Below are 14,789 nucleotides of genomic sequence, written 5' to 3' on the forward strand. Positions count from 1 at the left end.
ATTAAGATAGCTAGGTTAACACAGTATTGCTCCCCTGTGTGTGGGGTCTGTGTGTGTGTGTGATGTGTGTGGTGTGTGTGTGTGTGTGTGTGTGTGTGTGTGTGTGTGTGTGTGTGTGTGTGTGGTGTGTGTTTGTATGTGGGGTCTGTGTGTGCGGGGTCTGTGTGTGTGGGGCGTGTGTGTGTGGTCTGTGTGTGCGTGTGTGTGGTCTGTGTGTGTGGGGTCTATGTGTGTGTGTGTGTGTGGTCTGTGTGTGCATGTGTGTGTGGGGTCTGTGTGTGTGCGTGTGTGGTGTGTCTGTGTGTGTGTGTGTGTGTGTGTGTGTGTGTGTGGTGTGTGTGTGTGTGTGTGTGTGTGTGTGTGTGTGTGTGTGTGTGTGTGTGTGTGTGTGTGTGTGTGTGTGTGTGTGTGTGTGTGTGTGTGTGTGGTGTGTGTGTGTGTATGTGGGGTCTGTGTGTGTGGGGTGTGTGTGTGTGGTCTGTGTGTGCGTGTGTGTGGTCTGTGTGTGTGGGGTCTGTGTGTGTGTGTGTGTGTGTGTGTGTGGTGTGTGTGTGTGTGTGTGTGTGTGTGTGTGTGTGTGTGTGTGTGTGTGTGTGTGTGGTGTGTGTGTGTGTGTGTGTGTGTGGTCTTTGTGTGCGTGTGTGTGTGTGGGGTCTGTGTGCGTGTGTGGTGTGTGTGTGTGTGTGTGTGTGTGTGTGTGTGTGTGTGTGTGTGTGTGGGGCATGTGGTCTGTGTGTGTGGGGCGTGTGTGGTCTGTGTGTGTGTGTGCGTGGGGCGTGTGTGGGGTCTGTGTGTGTGTTTGTGGGGTCTGTGTGTGTGTGTGGGGTCTGTGTGTGTGTGTTTGTGAGGTCTGTGTGTGTGGTCTGTGTGTGTGTGTGGGGTCTGTGTGTGTGTGTGGGGTCTGTGTGTGTGTGTTTGTGAGGTCTGTGTGTGTGGTCTGTGTGTGTGTGTGTGATCTGTGTGTGTGTGTGTGTGTGTGTGTGTGTGTGTGTGTGTGTGTGTGTGTGTGTGTGTGGGGTCTGTGTGTGTGGGGCGTGTGTGTGTGTGGTCTGTGTGTGGGGTCTGTGTGTGTGTTTGTGGGGTCTGTGTGCATGTGTGGGGTGTGTGTGTGTGGGGTCTGTGTGTGGGGTCTGTGTGTGTGTTTGTGGGGTCTGTGTGCGTGTGTGGGGTGTGTGTGTGTGGGGTCTGTGTGTGCGTGTTTGTGGGGTCTGTGTGTGTGTTTGTGGGGTCTGTGTGCGTGTGGGGTGTGTGTGTGTGGGGTCTGTGTGTGCGTGTTTGTGGGGTGTGTGTGGGGTCTGAAATTGTTTTATTTTTTAAATCATGTATATTACTTTTTTCTCAGGTACCTGGCAACCGGTGACTCGTACAGGACCATAGCATTCAGCTATCGGGTTGGTCATATAACAGTGGCTGTCATCGTGAAGGAGGTTGCGGGTGCCATCTGGACCGCGCTGGTCGAGGAGACCATGCCGGTACCACAGACGGAGGACTGGAGAGCCATCGCTGCTGGGTTCCAGGAGCGCTGGAACTTTCCAAATTGCGTTGGTGCCATTGATGGGAAGCACGTGGTGATCCAGTCTCCGGCAAATTCTGGGTCCCTGTACTTCAACTATAAGTCCACCCACTCCTTGGTACTGCTGGCTGTCGTGGATGCCCAGTACCTCTTCAGGGTAGTGGATGTCGGAGGCTTTGGAAGGAGCAGCGACGGTGGGAGCCTGCGGAATTCCTCATTTGGAGAGGGCCTCCGAGATGGCAGTCTGCAGCTCCCACCTGACACCGTCATCCCAGGAGCAGAGCGGCTCGGCCTTCTTCCCCATGTGTTTGTTGGAGATGAGGCTTTTCCGCTGCTGGACAACCTGCTGCGTCCGTTCCCTGGACGTCAGCTCACACGCAAGAGGAGGCTGTTCAACTACCACCTCAGCCAGGTTGGTGGTTGAATGTGCGTTTGGCATCCTCTCATCCCAGTGGAGAATGTTCCGGCGTGTCATCACCACCAGCCCGGAGGTAGCAGAGTTGTGTGTGAAGGCCACCTGTGTGTTGCACAACGTCCTCCGCAGGAAGACAATAGGAAGGTCATCACGCACACCTGTCGTCCCTGTCGTCGCAAAGTCGAGTGATGAAGCTCCAACCCTGCGCGATGCACCTATGATGGGCTCAAACAACGCCACACGCCGATCCATCCAACTGCGGGAGACCTTCAGCTCCTATCTGAATGAGGAGGGTGCAGTGTAGTGCCATGGCAGCAGAACGTGGTGTAGGTCCTATCTGAATGAGGAGGGTGTTGCCATGGCAGCAGAACGTGGTGTAGTGTCACCACGGCTCCTCCAAACCAAAAGCTCTTTTAAGAGCTACCCATTTTCTTTAAAGAGCAAATATTCCAAATGAGCCATTTTAAAATCAAACATTCCTAATAAACATGTTTCTTGAATTGATATTATTATATTATGATATGACTAACAACCTTTTCTTTCTCTCGCTCGCTTGCGCACGCACACAAAATGGCTCGTGCCACACACAGAGCAGAGCTTGAATGAAACACAGAGACCCAGAAGTAAGCTACTTGTACTCACAAGGCCTATTATGTGCAGAATCCCTCTCACTTTCAGGTGGTTTTGATTTAGTGTCCACACGTGGACGTTTAAGGACTAAAAAACGATCAATTTTTCACTTTGCTGTTAGCAAATCATTTGGGGCTCCAGCTAACAGGAAGTCACTCAAGTGTCACAAAGTAATTTAGCCTATTCTGATTTAATTTAATAAATGCTGAAGCACCCCCCAGGATTGCCAAAGCACCCCCAAGCACCCCCAAGAGGATTGCAACCTGCCCGACCTGCCCCTCTGGAGCATGCTCTGGAGAGAGCGAGAGTTTGTTTTGTTTTCTATTGTGACCGAATCAACATGATAAGCCCACAATTAGTATTGTAGCGTCTCACTGCGATAAAAACAAAACTTGTCAGCGCTTTCATCTGCCTCCAGTCACGTGACTTTGTTTACAATCTGACAGCTGGAAGCAAAGGCAAGCCCTCCGAGTCCGGCCTCATATGGCTATGGTGATAACACCAAATGGCGTTAGAATATAGGGGACAAACCAGGGGACTTTACTTCCTCTTGACACCGTCGGTTATTTACAAAAAAAACAACTAGGCCTAAATATAGCCTATTTGTTGTTATTGTGCTTCGGTCTTTCTGTGTCTTTTCACCTGCTCCGTGAACTCCCTCAACCGGGCCGCTCACTCTCTTTTCTTGATTGCCCTCTCTCAGAGAACACTTCACTGTCCCGCTTCATTGTAGGATTTCTGCCATGTCTCAATCAATCAATCAATCAATCAATCAATCAATCAATCAATCAATCAATCAATCAATCAATCAATCAATCAATGTTTATTTATATAGCCCAATATCACAAATGTTACATTTGTCTCAGTGGTCTTCACAGTGTGTACAGAATATCAGTATGACAATACGACACCCTCTGTCCTTAGACCCTCTGTCCTTAGACCCTCTGTCCTTAGACCCTCACATCGTACAAGGAAAAACTTCCGAAGAAAACCCAGTTTAAAGGGAAACATGGGAGAAACCTCAGGGAGAGCAACAGAGGAGGGATCCCTCTCCCAGGACGGACAGACGTGCAATAGATGCCGTGTGTAAATTGAAAAGATAATACATTTGCAACATAGGTAGTCCAAATGTTTGGAAATGCATGTGTGTATAATAGGAAGATGAATCCACGAGGATATCCATCCAGGACCGATGATCCAGGACCGCAGCCACGACTCAAGATCCAGCGCTCGCGATCCAGGACACAGGACTGCAGGATCATCCATGACTCCGGATCCCGGCGTATATAGACACCAAAAAGAAAGAAATGTGGGGAAGCTGGGTTAATCGGAACATGAGAGTACACAGGTACAGACAGAGAGAAGGAAGAAGTAAGACGCTGAGACGTCCTGGTCAAGCCAGGTAACGACGTAATTGCACTCGTCGAGAACAGAGAGATGGCCCGTAACGCTCTCCCATCGTCCTCCCTATCAGCCATGTCGTCATTCCGGCGCCTGAAGACGACTCCACAGACGAGCCCCGCCCCGAGCCCTGCGGACGGGGCTAAACGTGCCCGGAATGTAAGAGCGTCTTTAACGTCTTCACGGAGGGGCCTCGCGGGTGGAATCCTAAGCCTCACCAGGTGTGCATCGGCTGCTACAGGGCCCGCCGACGACAGAGGCATCAACAGCCGTCATCCGACAGTCAACAGGCCGCCACGGGGTCGGAGCCGGTCTCCAAGGTCTCGTCGGTGCAAGCTGGGGCCCGCCCTGGCCGACGTCACGGGAGCCGACGCCGCGCCCCTACGTCGCACGGCTGTGTCAACAGGCATGCACCTATCAGACTCGAGCACCACATCTTCTCCAAGGGCGAATCAATCAATCAATCAATCAATCAATCAATCAATCAATGTTTATTTATATAGCCCAATATCACAAATGTTACATTTGTCTCAGTGGTCTTCACAGTGTGTACAGAATATCAGTATGACAATACGACACCCTCTGTCCTTAGACCCTCACATCGTACAAGGAAAAACTTCCGGAGAAAACCCACAGTTTAAAGGAAAAATGGGAGAAACCTCAGGGAGAGCAACAGAAGAGGGATCCCTCTCCCAGGACGGACAGACGTGCAATAGATGCCGTGTGTAAATTGCAAAGATAATACATTTGCAACATAGGTAGTCAAAATGTTTGGAAATGCATGTGTGTATAATAGGAAGATGAATCCACGAGGATATCCATCCAGGACCGATGATCCAGGACCACAGCCACGACTCGCGATCCAGGGCTCGCGATCCAGGACACAGGACCGCAGGATCATCCATGACTCCGGATCCCGGCGTATATAGACACCAAAAAGAAAGACATTTGGGGAAGCTGGGTTAATCGGAACATGAGAGGACACAGGTACAGACAGAGAGAAGGAAGAAGTAAGATGTCCCCCGACAAACTAAGCCTATATCAGCAAAACTAGGGGCTGAATCTAATCAGCCCTAACTATACACTTTATCAAAAAGGAAGGTCTTAAGCGCACTCTTAAAAACGGATAGGGTGTCTGCCGCCCGAACACAAACTGGAAGCTGATTCCACAAATGTGGAGCTTGATAAGAAAAGGCTCTGGCTCCCATTGTACTTTTAGAGACTCTAGGAACAACCAACAACCCTGCATTCTTGGAACGCAATGCCCTAGCTGGACAGTAGGGTATAATGAGTTCTTTAAGGTAAGATGGCGCCTGCCCATTAAGGGCTTTGTAGGCGAGAAGAAGAATTTTAAATTCTATCCTGTGTTCTATAGGGAGCCAGTGTAAGGCAGCCAGAACAGGAGTAATGTGGTCCCTTTTCCTAACTCTGGTTAGTACACGAGCCGCAGCATTTTGAATCAGCTGAAGCGACTTGACTGACTTCTTGGTACTCCCTGATAATAAAGAGTTACAATAATCCAGTCTAGAAGTAACAAATGCATGGACTAGTTTCTCTGCATCGTTTTGAGGCAAGATATGCCTGATTTTTGCAATGTTACGTAGATGGAAGTAGGCGGTCCTTGAAATTGATTTTATGTGGGCGTTAAAGGATAAATCCTGATCAAATATAACACCAAGATTCCTTACAGTCTCACTGGAGGCCAAATTAATGCCATCCATAGTTAGTATATCTTTAGATAATTTGTTTCGTAGATTCTTCGGGCCAAGTACAATAACTTCAGTTTTGGTCATGTTTAACATCAAAAAGTTTAAGGTCATCCACGTTTTTAAGTCCTTAAGGCAGTCTTGAATTTTATTTAGATGATTAATTTCATCAGGCTTGATTGATAAATATAGTTGAGTATCATCCGCATAACAATGAAAGTTTACAGAATGATTCCTTATAATATTGCCTAATGGAAGCATATATAATGTGAACAAAATAGGTCCGAGCACTGAGCCCTGTGGCACTCCATGGCTAACTTTGGTTTGCGTGGAAGATTCATCGTTGACACGTACAAACTGAGAGCGTTCAGATAGATAGGACCTAAACCAGCCTAAAGCAGTTCCCTGTATGCAAACTAAGTGCTCTAGTCTTTGCAATAGGATATCATGGTCGATAGTATCAAATGCAGCACTGAGATCGAGCAAAACAAGAATAGAGACAAGTCCCTTGTCTGAGGCTATTAGAATGTCATTTGTGACTTTAACCAGAGCTGTCTCTGTGCTATGATGTGTTCTAAAGCCATACTGAAAATCTTCAAATAAATCATTGTTTTTTAAGTAATCACACAGCTGTTTTGCGACCGCTTTCTCAAGAATGTTTGAGAGGAACGGAAGATTAGAAATAGGTCTATAGTTGGCTAAAACCTCTGGATCGAGGTTGTGCTTTTTAAGAAGCGGGTTTTATCACTGCTACTTTGAATGATTGTGGAACATAGCCTGATAATAAAGACATATTCATAATATTTAATAAAGAAGTGCTAATTAATGGAAAAACTTCCTTCTAGGTTTCTGCTGCAAGAGCTTTTTACTAATGCTTTGTAGTCTCGTAATAGTACTTCAAAAGTTACTAAGAAATGGTCGGATAAAGCAGGATTATGCGGTTCGACTAATAGTTGCTCAATTTCAATACCATAAGTCAGAACAAGGTCGAGAGTGTGATTATAGCAGTGGGTTGGTTTATTTACACTCTGACAGAAACCAACAGAATCTAATATAGAGTTAAATGCAACAGTAAGGCTATTTTTATCATCGTCAACATGAATATTAAAGTCACCTACGATAATTACTTTGTCTGTTTTAAGAACCAAAGTTGATAAAAACTCAGAGAATTCTGATAAGAATTCTGAATAAGGACCTGGTGCACGATACACTGTAACAAATACGATTGGCTGCAAAGTTTTCCAGGTCGGATGCGTAAGACTAAAAACGAGGCTTTCAAAGGAGGTATAATTTAATTTTGGTTTAGTATTGATAAGTAAACTTGAGTCAAAGATTGCTGCAACTCCACCTCCTCGGCCCGTGCCTCGAGCAATATGAGTGTTGACATGGCTGGGTGGAGTGGCCTCATTTATGCTGACATATTCTTCATGTCTCAACCAAGTTTCAGTGAGACAGCATATATCAATATTATAATCTGATATTAAATCATTTAGGCAGAAGGTCCATGATCGATTTCGTTATCGTATCATCGGACCTGAGGCCGTATGTTTTGGACACTCGGGTAAAGAGAGGGGCGGAGTTGTCAACTGATCACCATCTGGTGGTGAGTTGGGTCGAGTGGCGGGGGAAGCCTCTGGATAGACCTGGTAAGCCCAAACGTGTAGTTCGGGTGAACTGGGAACGTCTGGAGGAGGCCCAAGTTCAGGAGGCCTTCAACTCACACCTCCGGCGGAGCTTTTCGGGCATTCCTGTGGAGGTTGGGGACATTGAACCAGAGTGGTCGGTGTTCAAAGCCTCTATTGCCGAAGCCGCGGTGGGGAGCTGTGGTCTCAAGGTCTTAGGTGCCTCAAGGGGCGGTAACCCTCGAACCTCCTGGTGGACACCGGTGGTCAGGGAAGCCGTCCGACTGAAGAAGGAGGCCTTCAGGGATTTGTTATCCCGGGGGACTCCCGAAGCAGTTGCAAGGTACCGACAGGCCCGAAGGGCAGCAGCCTCATCCGTGGCCGAGGCAAAGCAGCGGGTGTGGGAGAAGTTCGGAGAAGACATGGAGAAGGACTTTCGGGCGGCACCAAAGTTGTTCTGGAAAACTGTCCGACACCTCAGGAGGGGGAAGCAGGGAACCATCCAAGCTGTGTACAGTAAGGATGGGACGTTGTTGACCTCAACTGATGGAGTGTTGGGACGTTGGAAGGAACACTTTGAGGAACTCCTGAACCCTCCTGAACCCGACAACTCCGCCCTCTATGTTAGAGGCAGAGCTGGAGTATGACGGGGGATCAACGCCAATCTCCCGGGGGGAGGTCACTGAGGTCGTCAAACAACTCCACAGTGGCAAAGCCCCGGGGGTGGATGAGATCCGCCCGGAAATGCTGAAGGCTCTGGGTGTTGAGGGACTGTCATGGTTGACACGTCTCATCAACGTTGCGTGGAAGTCGGAAACGGTACCGAAGGAGTGGCAGACCGGGGTGGTGGTCCCCCTTTTCAAAAAGGGGGATCAGAGGGTGTGTGCCAATTACAGAGGCATCACACTACTCAGCCTCCCCGGGAAAGTTTACTCCAAGGTACTCGAAAGGAGGGTCAGGCCGATTGTCGAACCTCAGATTGAGGAGGAACAATGCGGATTCCGTCCTGGTCGTGGAACGACGGATCAGCTTTTTACTCTCGCAAGGATCCTGGAGGGGGCCTGGGAGTACGCTTATCCGGTCTACATGTATTTTGTAGACTTGGAGAAGGCGTATGACCGGGTTCCCAGGGAGTTACTGTGGGAGGTGCTGCGGGAGTATGGGGTGAGGGGGTCTCTACTCAGGGCCATCCAATCTCTGTACTCCCAAAGCGAGAGCTGTGTCCGGGTCCTCGGCAGTAAGTCGGACCCATTTCCGGTGAGGGTTGGCCTCCGCCAGGGCTGCGCTTTGTCACCAATCCTGTTTGTAATATACATGGATCGGATTTCGAGGCGTAGTCGTGGGGGGGGGGTCTGCAGTTCGGTGGACTAAGGATTGCACCACTGCTTTTTGCAGATGATGTGGTTCTGATGGCTTCATCGGTCTGCGACCTTCAGCACTCACTGGATCGGTTCGCAACCGAGTGTGAAGCGGCTGGGATGAGGATCAGCACCTCCAAATCTGAGGCCATGGTTCTCAGCAGGAAACCGATGGACTGTCCACTCCAAGTAGGGAATGAGTCCTTACCCCAAGTGAAGGAGTTCAAGTATCTCGGGGTCTTGTTCTCGAGTGAGGGATCAATGGAGCGTGAGATGGGCCGGAGAATCGGAGCAGCGGGAGCGGTATTGCAGTCGCTTTACCGCACCGTTGTGACGAAAAGGGAGCTGAGCCGGAAGGCAAAGCTCTCTGTCTACCGGGCCATTTTCGTTCCTACCCTCACCTATGGTCATGAAGGATGGGTCATGACCGAAAGAACGAGATCGCGGATACAAGCGGCCGAGATGGGTTTCCTCCGCCGGGTGGCTGGTGTCTCCCTTAGAGATAAGGTGAGAAGTTCGGTCATCAGGGAGGGACTCGGAGTTGAGCCGCTCCTCCTTCGCGTCGAAAGAAGCCAGTTGAGGTGGTTCGGGCACCTAGTTAGGATGCCACCTGGGCGCCTCCCTAGGGAGGTGTTCCAGGCACGTCCAGCTGGGAAGAGACCAAGGGGTAGACCTAGGACCAGGTGGAGGGATTATATCTCTTCGCTGGCCTGGGAGCGCCTTGGGATCCCCCAGTCAGAGCTGGTTGATGTCGCCAGGGAAAAGAAAGTTTGGGGCTCTCTGCTGGAACTGCTACCCCCGGGACCCGACCACGGATAAGCGGGAGAAGATGGATGGATGGATGGATTAAATCATTTACCAATATTGCTTTAGATGCTAGAGATCTTATGTTTAAGAGACCACATTTAATCTTCCTGTTTTGTTGCACTGTAGTAGTTGTTACATTTACTTTTATTAGGTTATTATGTATGACACCTCTATTAGGTTTTACCTTAAATTGTCCTTGGGCAGACACACACACCGCTAATATTGGGTATTTTATTGGGTTCGGGATTCCTATGGATGACTGCCTAGGAGAGAGCGCAGAGAAGCGTGTAAGACTGCGACTCCGCCTCCTGGTCTCAACTCCAGTTTGTCATGGATTAAGTCCACAAAGCCCTGAAATGTTTGCCGAAATGAGATCTGCACCTTCCAGAGTAGGATGAATGCCGTCTCTCTTAATCAGACCAGGTTTTCCCCAGAAGGCTGTCCAATTATTTACAAAGCCCACATTGTTTGCTGGGCACCACCAAGACAACCAGCGCTGAAATGATGACATGCGGCTATACATGTCATCATTGATCAGATTGGGGAGGGGACCAGAGAAGATTACGGTGTCCGACATTGTTTTAGCATAACTACACACCGACTCCACGTTAAGTTTGGTGCATTCTGATTGGCGTAAACGAACATCATTACCACCGACGTGAATAATAATCCTACTGTATTTACTTTTATTTTTAGCCAGCAGTTTAAGATGCGCCTCAACGTCGCCCGCTCTGGCCCCCGGAATGCATGTGACTGTGGAGGCTTCGGTCTCTAAATTCACGTGTCTCATAATAGAGCTACCAATAACCAGAGTTGGCTTCTCAGCGGGTGTCTCGCTGAGTGGGGAATATCTGTTAGATACGTGAACGGGTTGGTGGGGACCTGCGGGTTTCGCGTTATGCCCCTTCTGAACAGTCACCCAGTCTCCCTGCTGCTCGGGAGTTGCCGGGGGACGGCTAAGAGGAGCTACCTTTTGCCGGTCCGCACTGGCTAACATGGGCTTTACTGTAGCTGAGTTACTTTCTAAGATGCGGAGCCGGGCTTCTATGGCTATGATTCCCGCCTCCAACCTAACAACTATACTACATTTAACACATGTATCCTTACCAGTAAAGGAGGCCGGGAAGTAACCAAACATGAGACAGGAAGAGCAGGAAATAGCACCAGAGGGTGGGGAAAGAGCCATGGCTAGCTATCAAGCTAAAGTAGCTACCGTTAGCAAACCCGAAAAGAGTGTAGGCAACTGTGGAGTTACAGTCGCTAAGAGAAGGAGAGTTGTGAGTGCTTAAGCTGTAGTAACGTGTGATTACAACGTCAGGCAGTTGCCGTGATCGAGAGTTTTAAAACGATCGATTAAGTTAAGTTAATAAGCTATCAGCAACAGAACAGGCACACGGGATACCCGGAGATGACAACAACAACAACAACAACAACAACAACAACAACCGGAAGTTACAACATGCTCATCGCAATAGGTTCTCTACTTTAGTTTGACCATCTCTGTTATTAAGTTATGGAATTCTAAATAAATAAGTAATGAAATACCTTACCGTTACTATGCTCATAAAGAATTATAAGAATAATGCGTATTGAACTGGTTTCATTAATTCATGATTTTATTTAAGGTAATTAGGCTAGTTAGAAGCCCTATTTTATCAGTAGCCATGTCTGCCGAGCAGTTACAATGGTCAAACTACATTAAAACAGAATTGTCCCCATTTTTCTTTAATAGTTACTAACATTAGATATTTTAATGAGATGTGGACCGCAAAAAATGTGCCTGAATAACGAATTTAGCAGTTGGACATGAAAGTCAACTGATTGTCACTTGCAATGACAGTGTTGTGCTTTTATTACATTACATTACATTTGTTAGACACTTTTATCCAAAGTGACATTCAGTACTGTGGACAATCCCCACAGGAGCAATTTGGGGTGAAGTGTCACCAGGGAAACAACTACATGCTGACTGCAGTGGGACTTTTGTATTGTATTGTAGCCTTTATTTAACCAGGTGAAAATCCCATTGAGATCAACCATCTCTTTTTCAAGGGAGACCTGCAGCAGACTTGAACTTCCTATCCCCAGATTCAAAGTCCAGCACACTATCCACTGAGCCACAGCCACCCCATTTTATATCATGAACCTTTTACATTAAAAACAAAGGGGGGAGGCCCTTTTTCCAGTTTGGAGCAATAGCCCATCCAAATGTCTGTGCACGTCCCTGCCGACAACGGAGCCATCCGCCCCGCTGGAATGGCGACGTGAATGGCACCGCCTCGGCCATATCCTGGTCCCCCAAACACTCTAAACAGAGGTGGTGGAGACCTGCGCCCGCGATCAAACCAGGGCAGGTGCATGGCCGAGCTTCCAGTAATGGTGAGTCAATTTTTCCTTCTAATCTTCTAATCTTCGTTCGTTTAACTCTTCGGTTGTCAGCTCGTCTAAAGAGAAAAAGGATAGTGGGCGGCGGGTGTAGCCGCCTTTATATACTGTGGGCCTGCGCGCGCATTCAGGTAGGCTCGCCCCGATTGGCCGGCTACGTTTACATAAACTCAGTAAGTGAAAGCACGCACAGCATGATAGAGAGTAGTACCCATAGAGTCCAGTAGAGGGCGGAGCCTGTGTGAAATATAACCGTGGAGAGAAAATTGGGGCTGCGGCTGACAGAGCACACCCTGACACGTTTACCCCACAGAGGTGTGCTATGACGTGGAAGACTCCACCCCCCTGCCCCCCTCCCTCCTCACCAGTCCTGCGTTGCCCCAGCAAGCACAGACGATGAAAAGGAGCCAGACATGTCCAAGAGATAAAACGTTATGAAGGGCATTGACCAAGACGCTGCCGTGCTTATGTCCTCCACCAGTGGCGGTGCTAGGGGGTGGCTACTTGGGCTCAAGCCCCGGATGTTTTCTGAAAAGCCCCGGATGTTTCACTTAAAAAAAAAAAATCGGGAGTAATGTGCAGTACCGGAGTCCACCAGAGAGGCAGCCACTGCGGGACATTAGCCTGCGTACTGCGTAGCCTTCCCTGCCCTGAAGAAGAAGTGATCCTTCCTAGTGCCTGACGAGTTTTAAGCTAATAGCCTATAGTTATGGATATTAGAAAGTTATTGTCATCGAAGCAGGCGCCACAAGCAGCAGCAGCAGCAGCAATATCAGCAGCTGACAACAATGTCATCACCAGCAGTGAAGAAATGGATGATATTTCAGGTTTGTGAATCTAATGGTGATATCTGCGCTCTGGCTGACTGAGTAAGAAGTGAAAAAGAGTGATGTAACGTTAATGTTATAGCTAGTAAACATGGAGTAACCACACTAAGTATACCCTTATATGTTAGTACGTATACAGAACATGACTACAAATTATTCTAAGATGTAACGTTAACCCTTCATACCTCAGTCTACTTTTAAGACACTAAAATAACGTATTCCAATTTTTATTTTGTTTTCGCACGTGGAATTATACCGGCTCTCGTTTCAGTACACATAACAACGGAACCATAGCAACGGAACTGACAGGCAACGGAACTGACAGGCAACCCTCTGAATCAGGCCGACCTCATGTCGAGGGGCGGCCCCCTGCCAGACAAGTGGGCGCTTCACCCGGAGGTGGTGAAGCAGATTGGCTGTGACTGCATCCACTCAGAGTGTCCGATTCAGAAACGTGACTCTTACAATCTTTACGTCACAAACAAAGATGGTGGATGAGAATAGATCTATAAAACGATAAGCAATGCGCCAGAATCAAGGTGAGACTATCCGCATCCTTTAAAACTCTACGCACATTCGTTTCACCGAAATAAGTAAACGACTGTATTTGAGTGAGTTATGGCATTAGTTTGCTTCATTAAAGGGGGTTAATGAATAAGTATTATTAAGGTAGTGTTAATGTTGCTCTCAAAGTGCACCAGTTAAAAAAACATCTTCCTTGGGGGAGCATGCCCTCGGACCCCCCTATAGGAAGCGACGACCCCCCTAAAGGATGTTCGGTCCATCCCCCACTTGTAAAAAATATCACTTTACCCCTGCACCCCCCCCCCCCCAACAACTCCTGGGCTAAGCCCCGGATCTCCTACAATCCTAAATCCGCCACTGTCCTCCACGCTCACGCCGTTAAATAAGGCTGTTGACACAGCCATAGCTCAGCCAGGGTGTGTGTGTGTGTTCGGGCTGGGTTTCGCTGTGTCTTGCTGTCTCGCAGACGGCCACTGGGCTCATAGGGAGGGGGGGGGGGGGCAGGAGCTCCAAGCCGTTTAGGACAGAGAGTGAATACACATACTATACAGAGATGTTGTATGAGAAACCAATGTGAGTTTGGAACATTGCACAATATAAATCAATTTTACTATACCTGAACAATGGAATTATGATCAGTATAAATGGCCATGACCTGGGACCTTTAAATCAGGAGAGATTAAATCAGTGCTTGAATTGGGCCGGTACTCACCGGTACGCAGTACCGGCACTTCTGATTTTTACCCATGTGGTACCGGCACTTCTTACTGAGTATCGGCACCTTGCCGCTGGCAAATATGCCCAGCCAGATACGGCTCTGTGCCCAGCGTACCTAGATGCGTCATGAGCAACCTGATCTCACCAGAATGCGTGACTCCACCAATCAATCAATCAATCAATCAATGTTTATTTATATAGCCCAATATCACAAATGTTACATTTGTCTCAGTGGTCTTCACAGTGTGTACAGAATATCAGTATGACAATACGACACCCTCTGTCCTTAGACCCTCACATCGTACAAGGAAAAACTTCCAAAGAAAACCCAGTTTAAAGGGAAAAATGGGAGAAACCTCAGGGAGAGCAACAGAGGAGGGATCCCTCTCCCAGGACGGACAGACGTGCAATAGATGCCGTGTGTAAATTGAAAAGATAATACATTTGCAACATAGGTAGTCCAAATGTTTGGAAATGCATGTGTGTATAATAGGAAGATGAATCCACGAGGATATCCATCGAGGACCTATGATCCAGGACCACAGCCACGACTCAAGATCCAGCGCTCGCGATCCAGGACACAGGACCGCAGGATCATCCATGACTCCGGATCCCAGCGTATATAGACACCAAAAAGAAAGACATTTGGGGAAGCTGGGTTAATCGGAACATGAGTGTACACGGGTATAGACAGAGAGAAGGAAGAAGTAAGATGTCCCCCGACAAACTAAGCCTATATCAGCAAAACTAGGGGCTGAATCTAATCAGCCCTAACTATAAGCTTTATCAAAAAGGAAGGTCTTAAGCGCACTCTTAAAAACGGATAGGGTGTCTGCCGCCCGAACACAAACTGGAAGCTGATTCCACAAATGTGGAGCTTGAT

This window comes from Pseudochaenichthys georgianus, chromosome 11 (assembly GCF_902827115.2).
Source record: "Pseudochaenichthys georgianus chromosome 11, fPseGeo1.2, whole genome shotgun sequence".
In the NCBI taxonomy this organism is placed as follows: Eukaryota; Metazoa; Chordata; class Actinopteri; order Perciformes; family Channichthyidae; genus Pseudochaenichthys; species Pseudochaenichthys georgianus.